The sequence below is a fragment of the Hemitrygon akajei genome, chromosome 9 (assembly GCF_048418815.1).
Source record: "Hemitrygon akajei chromosome 9, sHemAka1.3, whole genome shotgun sequence".
In the NCBI taxonomy this organism is placed as follows: domain Eukaryota; kingdom Metazoa; phylum Chordata; class Chondrichthyes; order Myliobatiformes; family Dasyatidae; genus Hemitrygon; species Hemitrygon akajei.
Window position 1 is genome coordinate 12,160,764 of NC_133132.1, and position 20,245 is coordinate 12,181,008.

The following is a 20,245-nucleotide window of genomic DNA, read 5'->3' on the forward strand; positions in this document are numbered from 1 at the left end:
CTTAAAGCTTTTGACCTGTTCCACCTGCGCACCACCGATGCAGATGGGATCGTGCGGTCCGCTACTCCTTCTGAAGTCAACAACCAATTCCTTCGTCTTGCTGACGTTGAGGGATAGGTTATTGTCTTCGCACCATGCCACCAGGTTCTAAAAATAAACTAATTAGTAATTTAGTAGACTTTACTAAAAATAAAGTAAGAATAATATGATACACAATAATACATTACCAATGTGCAATAATAATGTACGAAACAATATTGCAGAGACTATTGAACTACGATCTGTTGCAGAAAGATGGACTGAACTGACTTTATTTCTTACATCACATACATGTGGAGTAAAAATGTTTACGTTACGCCTCCGTCTAAATGTGCAATCATAGTAATTTATAATAAGCAGAACAGTCAATGTAACATAGAAATACACTCAAATCAGCGAGAGTTAATCACTCTGATTCCTGGTGGAAGAAGCTGTCCCAGAACCTGTTGGTCCTGTGGTGGCGTTGCCCCGATAGTAGCAGCTGGTATCGGGGTGACTCGGGTGCCCAATGATCCTGCGGACCCTTTTTTACACATCTGTCTTTGTAAATTTCCTGACTCATTGGAAGTACGCTGGGCTGTCCGCACCACTCTCTGCTGAATCCTGCGATGAAGGGAAGTACAGTTCCCACACCAGGCAGTGAGGCAGCCAGTCAGGATGCTCTCAATTGTGACCTTATAGAAAGTTCTTAGGATTTGGAAGCCCATACCAAACTTCCTCAACCGTCTCAGTTGAAAGAGGCGCTGTTGTGCCTTTTTCACCGCACAGCTTAGACCATAAGACCATAAGACAAAGGAGCAGAAGTCGGCCATTCGGCCCATCGAGTCAGCTCCGCCATTTCATCATGAGCTGATCCAATCTCCCCTTTAGTCCCATTCCCCCGCCTTCTCACCATAACCTTTGATGCCCTGACTACTCAGACACCTATCAATCTCTGCCTTAACTACACCCAATGACCCGGCCTCCACTGCCGCCTGTGGCAACAAATTCCACAGATTCACCACTCTCTGGCTAAAAAAAAACTTTTTCGCATTCCGTTCTGAATGGTCAAGTCATGTCCTCTCGTACTGGACTCCCCCACCATGGGAAACAACTTTGCCACATCCACTCTGTCCATTCCTTTCAACATTCGAAATGTTTCTATGAGGCCCCCCCTCATTCTTCTAAACTCCAAGGAGTACAGTCCAAGAGTGGTCAAACGTTCCTCATATGTTAATCCTCTCATTCCCGGAATCATTTTAGTGAATCTTCTCTGAACCCACTTCAATGTCAGCACATCCTTTCTTAAATAAGGCGCCCAAAACTGCACACAGTATTCCAAGTGAGGTCTTACCAGTGCCTTATAAAGTCTCAACATCACATCCCTGCTCCTATACTCTATCCCTCTAGAAATGAATGCCAATATTGCATTTGCCTTCTTCACCACCAACTCAACCTGGAGGTTAACCTTGAGGGTATCCTGCACGAGGACTCTCAAGTCCCGTTGCATTTCAGAACTTTGAATTGTCTCCCCATTTAAATAATAGTCTGCCCGTTTTTTTTCTTCTACCAGAGTGCATGACCGTACACTTTCTGACTTTGTAATACATTTGCCACTTCTTTACCCATTCCCCCAATCTATCCAAGTCTCTCTGCAGACTCTTTGTTTACACAGCACTAACGGCCTCTCCACCTATCTTTGTATCATCAGCAAACTTAGCCACAAAGCCATCTATTCGATAATCCAAATCGTTGATACACAACGTAAAAAGAAGCGGCCCCAACATGGACCCCTGTGGAACGCCACTGGTAACCAGCAGCCAACCAGAATGGGTTCCCTTTATTCCCACTCTCTGTTTCCTGCCAATCAACCAACGTTCTATCCACGTATGTAACATTCCTGTCATTCCATGGTTTCTTACCTTGTTTAGCAGCCTCATGTGCGGCATCTTGTCAAAGACCTTCTGAAAATCCAAATTACAACATCCACTACATCTCCCTTGTCCAGCCTACTTGTAATTTCCTCAAGAAATTGCACTAGGTTTGTCAGGCAGGATTTTCATTTAAGGAAACCATGCTGAGCTCTGCCTATCTTGTCATATGCCTCCAGGTACTCCGTAACCTCATCCTTGACAATCGACTCCAACAACTTCCCAACCACCGATGTCAAGCTAACAGGTCTATAATTTCCTTTTTGCTTCCTTGCCTCCTTCTTAAATAGCGGAGTGACATTTGCAATCTTCCAGTCCTCCGGAACCAGGCCAGAATCTATCGACTTTTGAAAGATCATTGCTAATGCCTCCGCAATCTCCACTGCTACTTCCTTCAGAACATGAGGGTGCATTCTATCTGGTCCAGGAGATTTATCTACCGTTAGACTGTTCAGCTTCCTGAGTACTTTCTCTGTCGTAACTGTGACTGCGCATATTTCTCTTCCCTGACACAATTGAATGTCCGGTATATTGCTGAAGTCTTCCTCAGTGAAGACTGATGCAAAATACTCGTTCAGTTCCTCCAACATCTCCTTATCTCCCATTACAATTTCTCCAGCATCATTTTTAATGGTCCCATATCTACTCTCACCTGTCTTTTACTCTTTATATATTTGAAAAAGCTTTTAGTATCCTGATATTATTTGCTAGCTTCCTCTCATAGTTCATCTTTTCCCTCTTAATGACCTTCTTAGTTTCCTTTTTTAAGCTTTTAAAAACTTCCCAATCCTCTGTCTTCCCACTAAGTTTTGCTTTCTTGTATGCCCTCTGCTTTGCTTTTACTTTGGCTTTGACTTCTCTTGTCAGCCACGGTTGCATTTGTTTTCCATTCGAAAATTTCTTTTTCTTTGGAATATATCTATCTTGCACCTTCCTCACTTCTCGCATAAACTCCAACCACTACTGCTCTGCCGTCCTTCCCGCTCGTGTCCTTTTCCAGTCAACCTTGGCCAGTTCCTCTCTCATGCCACTGTAATTTGCTTAACTCCACTGAAATACCGACACATCGGATTTCGGCTTCTCTTTCTCAAATTTCACTGTGAACTCAATCATGTTGTGATCACTGCCTCCTAAGGGTTCCTTCACTTCCATCTCTCTAATTACCTCTGGTTCATTACACAATACCCAATTCAGTACAACCGATCCCCTAGTGGGCTCAACAACAAGCTGTTCTAAAAAGCCATCTCGTAGATATTGTACAAATTCTCTCTCTTGAGATCCAGTGCCAACCTGATTTTCCCAATCCACTTGCATGTTAAAATCCCCTACAATTATCATTACACTGCACTTCTGGCAAGACTTTTCTATTTCCTGTTGTAATTTGTAGTCCACACCACTGCAGTTATTTGGAGGCCTGTAGATAACTGCCATCAGGGCCCTTTTACCCCTGCGATTTCTTAGCTCAACCTATAAAGATTCTGTACCTTCCGATCCTATGTCAACTCTTTCTAATGATTTAATATCATTTCTTACCATTAAAGCCACGCCACCCCCTCTACTTACCTGCCTATCATTCCGATACACCGTGTATCCTTGGATGTTCAGCTCCCAGAGACATGCATCCTTTAGCCACGTCTCAGTGATGGCCGCAATATCATACCTGCCAATCTGTAACTGTACAACAAGATCATCCACCTTATTCCTTATGCTGCGTGCATTTAAGTATAACACCTTAAGTCCATTATTTGATACTTTTTGTTTTGATTGCAATGCAACTCATCCCAGTGGCTGCAAATTTGCTCCATCACCTACCTGTCCTTCCTGACATCCGTACTGCTTACTACCTTAGATCTATTTCTGTTTTCCCTCTCCTCCGCTCCATCATTCCGGTTCCCATTCCCCAGCCAAATTAGTTTAAACCCTCCCTTCCAGCTCTATTAAACCTTCCCGCCAGGATGTTGGTCCCCCTAGGATTCAAGTGTAACCCGTCCTTTTTGTACAGGTCACACCTGCCCCAAAAGAGGTCCCAGTGATCCAGAAACTTGAATCTCTGCCCCCTGCTCCAAACCCTCAGCCACGCATTTATCCTCCACCTCATTTCATTCCTACTCTCAATGAATGGGAATTACTGCCGAGATTACTATCTTTGTGGTTCTTCTTCTCAACTGCCTTCCTAACTCCCTATATTCTCCTTACAGGACCTCTTCCCTTTTCCTACCTTTGTCATTGGTGCCTACATGTACCACGACCTCTTGCTCCTCACCCTCCCACTTCAGGATATCTTGGACGCGAGCAGAAACATCCCAGACCCTGGCACCAGGGAGGCAAACTACCATCCGGGTCTTCTGATTGCGTCCACAGAAACGCCTATCTGACCTCCTAACTATCGAGTCCCCTATTACTGCTGCCTTCCTCTTCCTTTCCCTACCCTTCTGAGCTACAGGGCCGGACTCTGTGCCAGAGGCACGGCCACTGTTGCTTCTCCCAGGTAGGCTGTCACCCCCAACAGTACTCAAACAGGAGTACTAATTGTCAAGGGTACAGCCACTGGGGTACTTTCTAGTACCTGACTCTTCCCCTTACCCCTCCTAACCGCGACCCACCTGTCTGCCTCCTGTGGCCCCGGTGTGACCACCTGCCTCTAACTCCTCTCTATCAACTCCTCACTCTCCCTGACCAGACGAAGGTCATCGAGCTGCAGCTCCAGTTCCCTAACACGGTCCCTTAGGAGCTGCAGCTCGGCGCACCTGGCGCAGATGTGGACGTCCGGGAGACTGGGAGACTCCAGGATCTCCCACATCCGACACCGAGAACAACAAGCTGCCCTCACACTCATACTGACGAAGGGTCTCGGCCCGAAACGTCGACAGTGCTTTTTCCTATAGATGCTGCATGACCTGCTGTGTTCCAGCAGCATTTTGTGTGTGTTGTTTTAATTTCCAGCATCTGCAGATTTCCTCGTGTTTGCTCACACTCATACTTCCCCCTTTCCTCAAATAACAGGAAAAACTGAAACCTAAACCTACCTTGCCTCGCCCGTTTCTGCCTAAGCCCGTTGAGCCAAAGCCCTTAAGCCTTCACTCTGCTCCCGGCTCACTCCTCTGTCCGCAAAACTTTCTCCGTAACCCCATCTCGGTTGTTCCAAAGCCTTTAGCTGATTTTAGCTTACATGACTTAGTAACGTCTAAGTATTCTGTTTTGCCTGAGAGTCTGTTGTTTGATCATATATTAAGCACAATTATTATGATGGGTGAACCATTTGTACAAGTGGATCAAAGGATAATTTAACTGGAAAAGTTGTTGTGGCTGTTTTTGTGCCCAGATTATAGGTAACGATAAAGAAATGACTTACTACCCATTCACTAGCAGACTCAGCAGAATTGACAGCCATCATTTTGGGCTTACAGTGGGTGGAGGAAAGTTTGCGCTTGCAAAGGAGATTCACATGTGGCAATGCGAATGGGAAGCTGTAGTGAAATGGGAGGCCTTCAGGAGATTCCACCCGTGTCGGACAGAAGAAAGGACCTTGTCGAAGTGTTTTCCGTGACTCCATTGTCTGCTCGTCCCACACCGCTGATCTCCCTCCTGATACTTTTCCTTGCCGCTGAACAATTGCCACACATCCCCCTACACCTCCTCTGTCACTACAATTCAGGGCACTAAAGAGTCCTTACAGGCCAGGGTGCACTTCACCAGCGAATGTGCTTGTGTCATATACTGTATGTGGTGCTTCCAGTGTGGCCTCTGTTATATTGGTGAGATGCAATGTAGATTGGGAGGTGGCTTCACTGAGCACCTTCACTCCGTGAGGCATAAAAAGCGGGAGCTCCTGCTTTTGAAAGTGTCTATCTTTCTACATGTAATTGGCAAAGATGCTTTGGATATCTAAAGGAGCTTTCAAATTGCGGTCACAGCCTTTACAGAATTTGAGGTGTATTTTGTTCCAACTAAAAACATCACAAATGAGAGATATAACCTTTTCTCCTGTGAGCAGAAACAAGTTGTTAGTTGAGACCAATACTTAGCTGGGCTTCACACACTGAATAAGTCCTGTGAGTTTGGCGATTTGACAGACTTACTAGATGGGAACAAAATAGTTTGTGGAATCACAGATAATGGGCTCAGAGAAAGATTGCTCCATGAAAATAAAAAGACTTGACGTGGCCTGTGGATATGTGTCGGACTGTGGCAAGGAACGGGCGATCCCAAACGCAGGACACTGGCACGGAGATAGAGTTAGGATGCAGACGAGAGCATAAGCTTGGCTGGGGCTGAACGGCAAACAGGAGGGTGAACGGAAAAGCTGGAGGCAGGCAAAACTAATCTTGACACGGAGCGTTGCTGAGCTGAACGGTGAATGGAAAAGCATGCGGCAGGCAATACTTAGCTTGACACGAAGAGACAGAGTTGCACAGGTAAAACCCGGTACTGAAGTAAAACTTGAATACACAATCCTAAGCGGCCGGGAACGTGAATTACCACGCTGGCTAAAACAATGATCTGCCGATGAGTGGATGCAAAACCGGCATATTTATGCTTCAGGTTTACATGAGACTCAGGTGTGTCGCAATCAAAGGGAATTAGGAGAATATGGGGTATTAACAGTTGGGACCGTGAGAGTACTGTGCTCCCTCAACATGAACCTCCAGGCAAACCGCCAGGCTTGTCCGGATTGTCACGATGGGAGTCTCAGAGAGAGGGTCTAAGATGAAGGAGCGGGGGATCCAGGTGCGCTCTTCAGGACGTATCCCTCTCAATTGATGAGGTTCTGGAAACCCCTGCCTCGGTGGCGCACATCCAGTATTCGGCGGACGGTGTAAGCTGGGTAGTCGTTGATGACCCGGGCGGGTGGAGGAAGTTCAGCAGGAGGGCACAAGGGGCTAACAGACACAGGTTTCAGTTGGAAGACGTGGAACATGGGATGAATGCGCATGGATCTGGGTAGTTTGAGTTTGACGACTGAGCGGTTGAGACAGCAGAGACCACACGAGCACAAGCTGGGGAACTGCACAGCCCGACATAATAGTATGCATACTTTGAAAACTGGGGGGAGGGGCAGAACTCATATGTTACCCAAAGCAACAGGAAGCAAAAAAATAGGGGCAGTATTAAGATGGAGTCAAGTGGCTGCCTCTTGGAGATCATCTGCAAAAACAGCTTAATTCCATTCTTTAATACCTCATTTTCCCCTTTTCAGGATTGTTTGGGTTCTATCGAGGTCCCAATCCGCCAGTGGCACTCGCAACTTATTTTCCTTTATTGTGGATGAGTTCCGGTTCCTGGAGATCTTTGGTTTCTGACATTCTCCAGGCCTGCTCGGAAGATGGCGCCTCCAGGGTGCAAACCTGCGCGGCCCTGTGGATGACCATTTTCAGGCTGGCATTGCCGACAGAACCATCGCTGGATATGGAATATCAGGACTTTGCAGATGTATTGGAAATTGACTCGGCAGACTATAATAACAGCGATTGTCAACCTCCCCTTTCGCTGTGAAAATGAGTGATATCTGTCTGTGCCTTGCTCGTGAGAGCGGGAGACTTTTACATGTTGAGCTGTCGGGTAGACAATAGTCTTTGTTGACTGCAGATGTACTCTTTTCCATAGATGCTGCCTGACCAGCTCAGTTCCTCCAACATGTGTGTGGTGCTGTGGTCTCTCTTTGGGTGCTTCCCTGTTGTTAGGTGGTGGGCCCTGACGCTTCATGCAGAAATGGGCGGTGGAGGGAGGGAGGACGCTGATGTTACGTACACGCAATGGTTTAAAAGAATACACCTGGAGTCTGGTTTTGATGTTAAAGCCACTATTTATTAGTAACTACTTAATAAAGTAATTTAAACCAGGTAAATCAAAAGTTAGCAGTGTTTTGAATCCATTTATTTATTTATTTATTTATTTATTTATTTATGTATGTATGTATGTATGTATGTATGTATGTATGTGTGTAAATATATTTCCCAAACTCGTTCAAGCTCGGGCGGCAAGAGTTAAGTCTTACGATGGTAATGTAAGCAAGTTCTGTTCAATCTTCAGGTTAATTGATGAGAGGTATTTGTACTCCAAAGATGAATGTCGACCGAAGGCAATTACGTCGATATTCCACAGAGTCCACAATTGCAATACAGGATAACAATAGCCATAAATTTTATCTCTGAAGTTCCCAGATCCACACACGAAGCATCACCAACAGTGATCTTCACTGAATATCCTTTCGACACAAGTGGTTACCATGGTACCACACCCGAATTCAGCTACGGGTCATCCCAAAGTGGTGGCCACAGGATACTCAAACAGAATCCACGTATGGATTATCACCAGCAGTAGCTCATCACTGAGGTACCGTTTTCAAGGGAACTACCACCCAGGCAAGGGCTATCACACACACATAAATTCCACAGGGTTACCCAAATCACATAACGTGATAGCCACTTATCCAGTTCTACGACATACAAAGTAACTCCAACAGAGATTTGTCACAAGGGTACCTTCTTCAGTGAAATACCACTCCCAGGCAAGGGTAACTTCTAATTCTTGGCAATTGGCATAGATGTAGTGCTGAGATCACAGCCCTGGACGAGCTGCCTTTTAACTTAGCACCTCACTCCTGAACTCCCTTTGCAGAAACTCGTTACTCTGCCAGCCTATATCATAGTAGAGCCTAGCACACAGGAGGCAACATACCATTCAGGAATCACATTCTCACCCACAAAATATCCAGTCAGTTCCCTTTGCTAATGAATCACCTCGGACCACAACTCACCCCTTCTCCACCCTTCCCTTGTCAATCCCAGAGCCAGACTAAGCGCCAGAGACACTCTTGCTGTGATCTTCCTTTCCTAGATCATCACACCGTCCCCAACAGCATCTAAAGTGATATATTTGTTGTTCAGGGGGATGGACACAGGGCCACATGGCACTCGCTGTTTTACCCTTTCCCTTTCCTGACTACCACTCAGTTTCCTGTGCCGTGCACCTTGCGTGCAACGACCTCTCTGCATGTCCTACCTATCACTCCTTCAGGTTCCCGAATGAGCTGCAGTTCATACAGTTCCAACTGCAACTCCTTAATGTGGATTGTTTGGAGCTGAACCTGGATACACTTCCCACAGGTGCAGTTATCAAGGACACAGAAGGGTCCCCTGCCTTCCCACATCCTGCAAGAGGAGCTTTCCACTACCCTGCCTGGCATCTTGACAGTTCCAACTGAGCAAATGTGAAGACAAAAATTCTAGTTCCGTCATGATTCTGCCTTCTTTGATTGAAGGCTCTCCTCACTGAAACTTCAAAGAGCTCACTATCTGCTCTATCAAGGGAACCAGAGTTTTAGAGCAGATAGTGAGGTGGAGGAGGATAAAGGTCATGCAAGATTGCAAGTATAGTGCATGGAGTAAAGCCAGATCTAACATATAAAGAGGCTTTGCGGAAAGAGAAACAGAATAAAGGGTGTAAAGGTAGTAAGGTAGAAGGGCTAATGTGTGTGTACTTCAAAGCAAGAAGCATCAGGAACAAAGGTGATGAGCTGAGAGCTTGGATACATACATGGAATTATGATGCAGTGGCCATTAAAGAGACTTGGCTGGCACAAGGGAAGGAATGGATTCTCAATATTCCTGGATTTCAGTGCTTTAAAAGGGATGGTGGGGGGGGGGGGGATGAGGGGTGGCATTACTGGTCAGGGATACTATTACAGCTACAGAATGGGTGGGTAATGTAGCAAGATCCTCTTTTGAGTCAGTGTGGGTGGAAGTCAGGAACAGGAAGGGAGCAGTTACTCTACTGGGAGTATTCTATAGGTCCCCTGGTAGCAGCAGAGATACCGAAGAGCAGATTGGGAGGCAGATTTTGGAAAGGTGCAAAAATAACAGGGTTGTTATCATGGGTGACTTTAACTTCCCTAATATTTATTGGCACCTATTTAGTTCCAAGGGTTTAGATGGGGCAGAGTTTGTTAAGTGTGTCCAGAACGGATTTCTGTCACAGTATGTTGACAGGCCAACCGGGGGAATGCGATACTGGTTCTAGTATTAGGTAACGAACATGGTCAGGTCACAGATCTCTCAGTGGGTGAGCATCTGCGGGGCAGTGACTACCGCTCCTTGACCTTTATCATTCTCATGGAAAAGCATGGAATCAGAGAGGATGGAATTTTTTTAATTGGGGAAGGGCAAATTATGAGGCTATAAGGCTAGAACTTGCGGGTGTGAATTGGGATGATGCTTTTGCAGGGAAATGTACTATGGACATTTGGTCGATCTTTAGGGATCTCTTGCAGGATGTTAGGGATAAGTATCTCCCAGCAAGAAAGATATAGAATGGTAGGGTGAAGGAACCATGGGTGACAAGTGAGGTGGAGACTCTGGTCAGATGAAAGAAGGCAGCTTACGTAAGGTTTAGGAAGCAAGGATCAGATGAGTCTATTGAGGACTGTAGTGTAGCAAGAAAGGAGCTTAAGAAGGGGCTGAGGTGAGCCAGAAGGGGGCACGAGAAGCCCTTGGCGAATAGGGTAAAGGAAAACCCCAAGGCATTCTTCAATTATGTGAAGAACAAAAGGTTGACAGGAGTGAAGATAGGACCGATTAGAGATAAAGGAGGGAAGATGTCCTTGGAGGCTCTGGAAGTGAGCGAGGTCCTCAATGAATACTTCTCTTCGGTATTCACCAATGAGAGAGAACTTGACAACGGTGAGGACAATATGAGTGAGGTTGATTTTTCGGAGCATGTTGATATTAAGGGAAAAGTGGTGCTGGAGTTGTTAAAATACATTAGAACGGATAAGTCCCCAAGGCCGGACGGAATACTACCCAGGCTGCTCCACGAGGCGAGGGAAGAGATTGCTGAGCCTCTGGTTAGGATCTTTCTGTCCTCATTGTCCATGGGAATGGTACCGGAGGATTGGAGGGAGGCGAATATTGTTCCCTTTTTCCAAAAAAGGTAGTAGGGATAATCCAGGTAATTATAGACCAGTGAGCCTTACGTCTGTGGTGGGAAAGCTGTTGGAAAAGATTCTTAGAGATAGAATCGATGGGCATTTAGAGAATCATGGTCTGATCAGGGACAGTCAGCATGGCTTTATGAAGGGCAGATCGTGTCTAACAAGCCTGATAGAGTTCTTTGAGGAGGTGACCAGACGTATAGATGAGGATAACTACATGGATTTTAGTAAGCTATTTGACAATGTTCTACACGGTAGGCTTATTCAGGAAGTGAAAAGGCATGGGATCCAGGGAGGTTTGGCCAGGTGGATTCAGAATTGGCTTGCCAGCAGAAGGCAGAGGGTTGTGGTGGAGGGAGTACATTTGAATTGGATGGTTGTGGCTAGTGGTGTCCCACAAGGATCTGTTCTGGGACCTCTATTTTCGTGATTTTTATTAACAACCTGAATGTGGGGGTATAAGGGTGGGTTAGCAAGTTTGCAGATGACACAACGATTGGTGGTGTTGTAGATAGTGTAGAGGATTGTCGAAGATTGCAGAGAGACATTGATAGGATGCAGAAGTGGGCTGAGAAGTGGCAGATGGAGTTCAACCTGGAGAAGTGTGAGGTGGTACACTTTGGAAGGACAAACTCCAAGGCAGAGTATAAAGTAAATGGCAGAATACTTGGAAGCGTGATCAGCAGAGGGATCTGGGGGGTACATGTCCACAGATCCCTGAAAGTTGCCTCACAGGTAGATAGGATAGTTAAGAAAGCTTATGAAGTGTTAGCTTTCATAAGTCGAGGGATAGAATTTAAGAGTCGTGGAGTAATGATGCAGCTCTATAAAACTCTGGTTAGGCCATACTGTGTCCAGTTCTGGTCGCCTCACTATAGGAAGGATGTGGAATCATTGGAAAAGGTACAGAGGAGATTAACCAGGATGCTGCCTGGTTTAGAGAGTATGGATTATGATCAGAGATTAAGGGAGCTAGGGCTTTACTCTCTGGAGAGAAGGTGAATGAGAGGAGACTTGATAGAGGTATACAAGATATTAAGAGGAATAGACAGAGTGGACAGCCAGCGCCTCTTCTCCAGGGCACCACTGCTCAGTACATGGCTTTAAGGTAAGCGGAGGGAAGTTCAAGAGGAATATTAGAGGAAGGTTTTCTACCCAGAGAGTGGTTGGTGTGTGGAATGCACTGCCTGAGTCAGTGGTGGAGGCAGATACACTAGTGAAATTTAAAGACTACTAGACAAGTATATGGGAGAATTTAAGGTGGGGGGTTATATGGGAGGCAGGATTTAAGGGTCGGCACGACATTTGGGCTGAAGGGCCTGTACTGTGCTGTACTGTTTTATGCTCTATGTAAAGCCTCGAAGTCTCCGTTCCAACTTTGTCCACTCCAACACTGGCCATCCCATTTGCTCCTGCCTGACATTAGGGTCTTCTAGATAATCAATCCTGAATGCTAATTGGCCACAGCTGAAAGCTAAAAATAACCTGCCCTGAACCATTTCCTTTAATACTCGAATGGTGAACCTGAGTGAATCACGTCCTCTCAAGCTTCTGATCTCTCCGATTAGAGATGGGTCAAAGCTCAGTAGGGCGACACAAGGATAAATGACTGATTGAAACGCACCCCACATTCAGAGCAGGTGACTACCCTCCCCACAGTGTGAACCCACCACTGTCTCTGCAGCGTGGATAAGTGTGTGAATGCCTTCCCACAGTCTGAGCAGGTGACTACCCTCCCCACAGTGTGAACCAGCCACTGTCTCTGCAGCGTGTGAATGCCTTCCCACAGTCTGAATAGCGCAACGTACTCTCACTGCTGAAAACTGTCTGGTGTGTCGGTAGGTGAGGTGACTGAGTGAATTCCTTCCCACAGTTGAACAGTTTCTCCACAGTGTGAACTTGCTGATGTTCATTCAATTGAGATGTCTGAGCGAATCCATTCCCACATTCAGAACAGGTGAGTGGCGTTCCACAGTGTGAATTCGTTGATGTACTTTCAAGACTGATGACCGAGTGAATTCTTTCCCTCAATCTGAGCAGGTCAGCGGTTTCTCCCTCGTGTGAATTCGGCAGTGACTCACAAGACTGGATGACTGCGCGAATCCCTTCCCACATTCAGAACATCTGAATGGCTTCTCCCCAGTGTGAACTCGGTAGTGTCTCACAAGTTTGGATGAGTCAGTGAATCCCCTTCCACAATCTGAGCAAGTGAACGGTTTCTCCCCAGTGTGAATTCGGCAGTGCCTCAGAAGTTGGGATGAGCCAGTGAATCCCTTCTCACATTCAGAACAGATGAATGGTTTTTCCCCAGTGTGAATTCGTTGATGAACTTTAAAGTCTGATGACCGAGCAAATCCCTTCCCACATTCTGAGCAAGTGAATGGCCTCTCCCCAGTGTGAATTCGCTGACGTACCTTCAATTGAGATGATTCAGTGAATCCTTTCCCACATTCAAAGCAGCTGGACGGTTTCTCCCCAGCGTGAATTCGCTGATGAACCTTCAGATGAGATGACTCAGTGGATGCCTTCCCACATTCAGAGCAAGTGAATGGCTTCCCCCCACTGTGAACGCGCTGGTGTCTCTGTAGTCTGAATCAGCGAATGAATCGCTTTCCACAGTTTGAGCAGGTGAACGACATCTTTTCAGTGTGAACTCGCTGGTGTCCATTCAGTTGATGATTGAGTGAACACTTTCCCACCCAGAGCAGGTGAGTGGCTTCTCCCCGGTGTGAACTCGTTGGTGTTACTGTGGCATGGTTGATTGTGTGAATGCCTTCCCACCATCTAAGCAGGCTACCGTCCTCTCACTGGTGAATTTTCCGATATATCATGAGCATCAACGGCACAATGAATTGCTTCGCACAGTCAGAACAGGTCATCTCACTATGGTGTGAACTCGCTGATGTGTCTTCAGACTGAATGACTGAGTAGTTCCCCTCCCACATACAGCAGGTGAATGGCCTCTCACCAGGGTGAACTCACTGGCGTGTCTGCGAGTAGACTGTGAGTGAGTCCCTTCCCACACTGAGAGAAGGAGAATGATATCTCACTGCGATCAATTCTCTGGCAATTCAGAAAGTCAGACGTTGGATCCCTTGTAGAATCAATGCAGTTGAAGAACTGATCTCCAGTGAACAAATGCTGGTGTGTTCCCAGCACCCTGGTTCCTGTGGATAACATTGAGTTACAACAGAAAACTTCATTTCAGAGACAAAATACATTTCTAGCTGGGATGAGACACGTCTTCATCTCCATGGATCGACAACACATGTGTTGGTCTTGCAAAGAAAATATCTGGTCATTCCTTATATATCCAGACAGAGAGAGCCAAACTGAGATGTTGAGATCCCCATGCACAAGTGCTCAGCCATTTCAAACCTGTAAAAGTATTTGAAAAGATATCCATGGGTGAAGGATAATTTTTCAGGTGAGATTTTAGTCTGTGGTGGGAACACGAGAACATTGTCAGCTCATCTCCACCAACCTGCCTTTTCCCCAAAACCCTTAATTTCCCTACTATGCAAAAATCTATCCAACCTTGTCTCAAACACATTTACCGAGGTAGCTTCCACTGCTTCATTGAGCAGAGAAATCCATAGATTGACCACCCGCAGGGAAAAGCAGTTACTCCTCATCTCCATCCCAAATGCCCTGAACCTTAAGCTGATGTCCTCTAGTTCTAGTCTCACCTACCAGTGGAAACAACGTACCTGCCTCTATTTTATCTATCCCTTTCATAATTTTTCATGTTTCATCTTCTCTCAATTTGCAATTTGGCATAATAATATTACCCAGTTCAACTCAAGTTGAGATATACCGCAGGCTACCATGGGAAGCGAGGGAGGAGATTGCAGATCTTCTGGCGATGATCTTTGTATCATCAATAGGGATGGGAGAAGTACCTGAGGATTATTCTAGAAAGGGAGTGGAGGTAACCCAGGAAATTATAGACCAATAAGTCTTGCATTAGTAGTGGGCAATTTGTTGGAGAAGACCCTAAGAGGGAGGACTTATGAACATCTGATTAGGTGTAGTCAGCATGGCTTTGTCAAGGGCAGCTTATGCCTTATAAACCTGATTGAATTATTTGAGGATGTATCAAAACACATTGATGAAGGCAGAACATTGGATGTAGTGTATATGGTTTTCAGAAAGACTTTCGATAAGGTTCCCCAGATGAGATTCATTGAGAAAGTAATGAGGCAAGGATCCAAGGAGACTTGCTTTGTGGATCCAGAAATGGCTTGCCCACAGAAAGCAAAGGGTGGTTGTCAATGGTTTGTATTCTGCATGGAGGATGCATGTTGGTGAGCAATGAGATTCAGTCCTTTGCAAGGGGGCACATAGGATCAGGAGAAGTAGAGTCTGTGTGGATAGAACTGAGGAACAGTAAGGGCATAAGGACCCAAATGGGTGTTGTCTACAGACACCAAACAGTAGCATGGATAATGGGTGAAAGTTGAATAGGGAGTTAACATTGGCATGTGGCAAAGGTAATGTCGCTGTAGTTATGGGGGATTTCAACATTCAGGTGAACTGGGAGAATCAGGTTGGTGCTGGACCCCAGGATAGGGAGTTTGTAGAGGGCCTACGCGATGCATTCTTGGAACAGCTTGTACGAGAGCCGACCAGGGACAAGACTATTCTGGATTTAGTGTTATGTAATGAACAGGATTTGATAAGCGTTCTTGCAGTAAAGGAGCCATTAGGAGGTAGTGATCATAATATAATAAGTTTTTACCTGCAATTTGAGAAGGATAAGGGCAGCTCGGAGGTGTCAGTGTTGCAGTTGAACAGGGGAAACTATGGAGCAATGAGGGAGGAGCTGGCCAAAGTTGACTGGACGGATATCCTAGCAGAAAAGACAGTGGAACAGCAATGGCAGGTATTCTTGGGAATAATGCACAAGGTGCAAAATCAGTTCATCCACCGGAGAAGGAAGGATTCAAAGCGGGGAAAGGGGCCACAGTGGTTGACAAAGGAAGTCAGACATTGCATAGCATTAAAAAAAAAGGAAGTATGACAGAGCTAAGGTGAGTGGAAGGACAGATGATTGGGAAGTTTTTAAGGAACAACAGAACTTAACTAAAAAGGCAATAAGGGGAGAAAAAATGAGGTACGAACGCAAGCTAGCCAGGAATATAAAGGAGGATAGCAAAAGCTTTTTTAGGTATGTGAAGAGAAAGAAGATAGTTAAGAACAATATTGGGCCCTTGAAGAATGAATTGGGTGAAATTGTTATGGGAAACAGAGAAATGGCAGAAGAATTTAATAAGTACTTTAGATCTGTTTTCACTAAGGAAGACACAAGCAATCTCCCAGATGTATGGATGGGCCAAGGACATAGGGTAACAGAGGTAATGAAACAGATTGACATTAGGAAGGAAACGGTGATGAGTAGACTGATGGGACTGAAGGCTGACAAATCCCCAGGTCCAGATGGTCTGCATCCTAGGGTACTAAAGGAGGTGGCCCTGGAAATTGGTAATCATTTTCCAATGTTCCTTAGATTCAGGATCAGTTCCTGAGGATTGGAGAATGGCTAATGTTATCCCACTTTTTAAGAAAGGAGGGAGGGAGAATCCAGAGAACCATCGACCTGTCAGCCTGATATCGGTGGTGGGGAAGATGCTAGAGTCCATTATAAAGATGAAATAGTGGCATATGTAGATAGCAGTGATAGGATTGGGCCGAGCCAGCATGGATTTACCAAGGGTAAATCATGCTTGACTAATCTGTTGGAGTTTTTCGAGGATGTAACCAGGTAGTTAGACGGGGGAGATCCAGTGGATGTAGTGTACCTCGATTTTCAGAAGGCATTTGATAAGGTCCCACATTGAAGACTGGTGGGTAAAATCAAAGCTCATGGCATCGGGGGGAAGACATTGACATGGACAGAAAACTGGTGGCAGATAGAAAGCAAAGGGTAGCGGTGAATGGCTGTTTCTCGGAATGGCAGGTGGTGACTCGTGGGGTGCCACAGGGCTCAGTATTGGGACAACAGCTGTTTACAATTTACGTCAACGATTTAGATGAAGGCATTGAGAATAACATCAGCAAATTTGCTGATGATTCTAAGCTGGGTGGCAGTGTGACATGTGATGAGGATGTTAGGAGAATTCAGGGTGACTTGGATAGGCTGGGTGAGTGGGCAGATACTTGGCAGATGACGTTTAATGTGAATAAGTGTGAGGTTATCCATTTTGGGAGTAAGAACAGGAAGGCAGATTATTATCTGAATGGTGTTGAGTTAGGTAAGGGAGAAATACAAAGAGATCTAGGAGTCCTTTTTCATCAGTCACTGAAGGTGAATGAGCAAGTGCAGCAGGCAGTGAAGAAGGCTAATGGAATGTTGGCCTTTATTACAAAGGGAATTGAGTACAAGAACAAGGAAATCCTCTTGCATTTGTACAGAGCCCCAGTGAGACCACACCTGGAGTATTGTGTACAGTTTTGGTCTCCAGGGTTAAGGAAGGACATCCTGGCTGTAGAGGAAGTGCAGCGTAGCTTCACGAGGTTAATTCCTGGGATGTCTGGACTGTCTTACGCAGAGAGGTTAGAGAGACTGGGCTTGTACACGCTGGAATTAAGGAGATTGAGAGGGGATCTGATTGAAACATATAAGATTATTAATGGATTGGACAAGATAGAGACAGGAAATATGTTCCAGATGCTGGGAGAGTCCAGTACCAGAGGGCATGGTTCGAGAATAAGGGGTAGGTCATTTAGGACAGAGTTAAGGAAATCTTCTTCTCCCAGAGAGTTGTGGGGGTCTGGAATGCACTGCCTCGGAAGGTAGTGGAGGCCAATTCTCCGGATGCTTTCAAGAAGGTGCTAGATAGGTATCTTATGGATAGGGGAATCAAAGGATATGGGGACTAGGCAGGAACCGGGTATTGATAGTAGATGATCAGCCATGATCTCAAAATGGCGGTGTAGGCTCAAAGGGCCGAATGGTCTACTTCTGCACCTATTGTCTATTGTCTATTGATAGTGACCAGTGATATTCTGCAGTGATTTGTTCTGGGACTCCTCCTCTTTGTGATTTTTAATAATGACCTTGATGAGGAAGTAGGTTTGTAAGTGGGGTTGTAAGTTTGTCAATGACAAAAATGTAGGGGGTGTTGTCGATAGTCTGAATGGTTGTCACAATGGAGCGTGACATCAATAGGATGCAGAACTGGGCTGAGAGGTGGAAGGTGGAGTTCAACCCGGTGGTTCATTTCGGTAGGTCCAATTTGAAGACAGAATATTAATGATAGGACTCTTGGCAGTTTGGAGGATCAGTGAGATCTTGGGGTCTGTGTCAACAGTCCATGCAGAGCTGCAGCGCATGTTGACTATATTGTTAAGAAGGCCTTCATCAACCATGGGACTGTGTTCAAAAGCCGTGAGGTACTTTTACAGATATATAGGCCTTCATTAGATCCCACTTTTAGCACTGATTTCAATTCTGATCACCTCACTACAGGTGCAGAGGAGATTTACAAGGATTTTGCTTGGATTGGAGAGCATGCCTTACAAGAATAGATTGAGTAAACTTTGGAGTGATGGAAGAGGAGTGGTGACCTGAGAGAGTTGTATGAGATGATGAAAGGTATTGAGCATGTGGACAGCCAGAGGTTTTTTCCCAGGGCTGAATTGGCTAACATGTGGGGGCATAGTTTTACGGAGCTTGGACGTAGGTATAAGGGGGATATCAGAGGTAAGTTTTTCCATACAGAGAGTGGCAGGTGCATGGAATGCACTGTCAGTGACGGTGGTAGAGGCGGATACAATAATGGTCTTTTCAGACACTGTTAAGTAGGTACGTGAAACTTAGAAAAATAGAGTACTATGTGGTACTGTGATTCTAGGCAGTTTCTAGAGTAGGTTATATGGTTGGCATGACGTTTTGGGCCGAAAGGCCTGTAATGTATTGCAGACTTCTGTTTCTATGTTTATATATGAATTCCTCATCTTCCAACAATGCACGGATCAGGCATTCTAACTGACCATCAAATTCTGACTGTATTCCCATCTGTATAAGAATGGGGTATTTCTGCCTTCAATCAACCTGTGATTTGGCTCAATTTGTTGCTGTCCTTTGGAATTATTTCAAGTTCTGGTAATGTTCCACAACACTACAAACAGAACTTGTTACTACATGTCCAATCCTGGAGATTTTCTAATTACTGAGATCTCTTCCCACCCCCAGCTAATTGACAGTGATGGCAAAGCCAATGACCATGAAGGGGTGGGCAGTAGTTATTCTCATTGGAGTGTGGCACTTTTGTGATGTGAAAGCTACAAGTCACTTGTCATTGAGGACAAAGGTGTTTCATATCGTTATTTACCCAGAGAGAACTAAAGCTGATGGGCGGATTTCTTTTTGACATTTTCATTGACTGGAAGGTAGATTCTTCATCCGAGAGTAACCGGACACTATATTTTTGTTCCAAGTTACTCATCCTCGGATTTACATAGCTGGAGGTTGGCAGTGTTTGGGACACACTCTACGGTAGTGGTCGCCAACCCATCGATCGCGATCGACTAGTCGATCTTTGAGACTTTCCCAGATGATCCTGAAAAAAAAAAGAAAAAGAAATACACAAATACTGTTGAGAGATTGTTTCCGGATTGCGGGGTTTTAGTTTCGTTCTTTCTGTCCAGTGCACATACGCGTAGCTCTCCGGCACTACACAGTGTAATTCAGTGGTCCCCAACCACTGGGTCGCGAGGAAACATATTGTTTCTCATATTGAAACTCATATTGAGTCAGCTGCACCTTTCCTCATTCCCTGTCATGTTTACTGTTGAACTTGAACCCACGCGAGGTCATCAGGCGATTAAACGCAGTGATACCCTCGCGCTAGGGATCACCGGTTGGCCTCAGGCAGCCGGTGAGGAGTGCCGTCGCTACTGGCCTGGAGCGCTGCCTCTGAACCTGTTCAGCACACTGAATGTTCGTAGGGAACCCGGTGCTAAAATATTCACAGACGACCTAATTTGGACTCAGCGTTTCGTAGTTATCAGAGCAGCTACCGCGCTGCAATCTACTGAAACAAACATTTGTCGGCCGATAGATCCTACAAGTGGGGCGGGCGGGCGCTCTGTCGCACTCCCCGCACGGTCGGCCGCGCTCTCTGGACTGTGACCGCCGCGGCCCCGGTACGGGGTCCTCCAGCCCTGACCTTGTCCTCTCACCCCACCCACGACCAGCCACACCTGGCCAAGGCGTCTGGTGGCGGGCGGGCGGGAAGCTGAGTTCGGGCCCGGAGGCTGTCTAATGAGGCATTGTCTCAAAACTGCTTCAGTACCCTGAGTCCAAGCTCCCAGCACTTAAAGACTAACCCGCTGAGTTTTCTCAGCGGAAAAAAAACGTGAG

At 45.8% G+C, this 20,245-nt stretch overlaps 1 pseudogene; it reads right to left on the minus strand.

Moving 5' to 3' along the window:
• Positions 1 to 6,702: 6,702 nt before the first annotated feature.
• The window catches only part of LOC140733788 (uncharacterized), a 54,418-nt pseudogene continuing 40,875 nt past the window's right edge, over positions 6,703 to 20,245 (minus strand).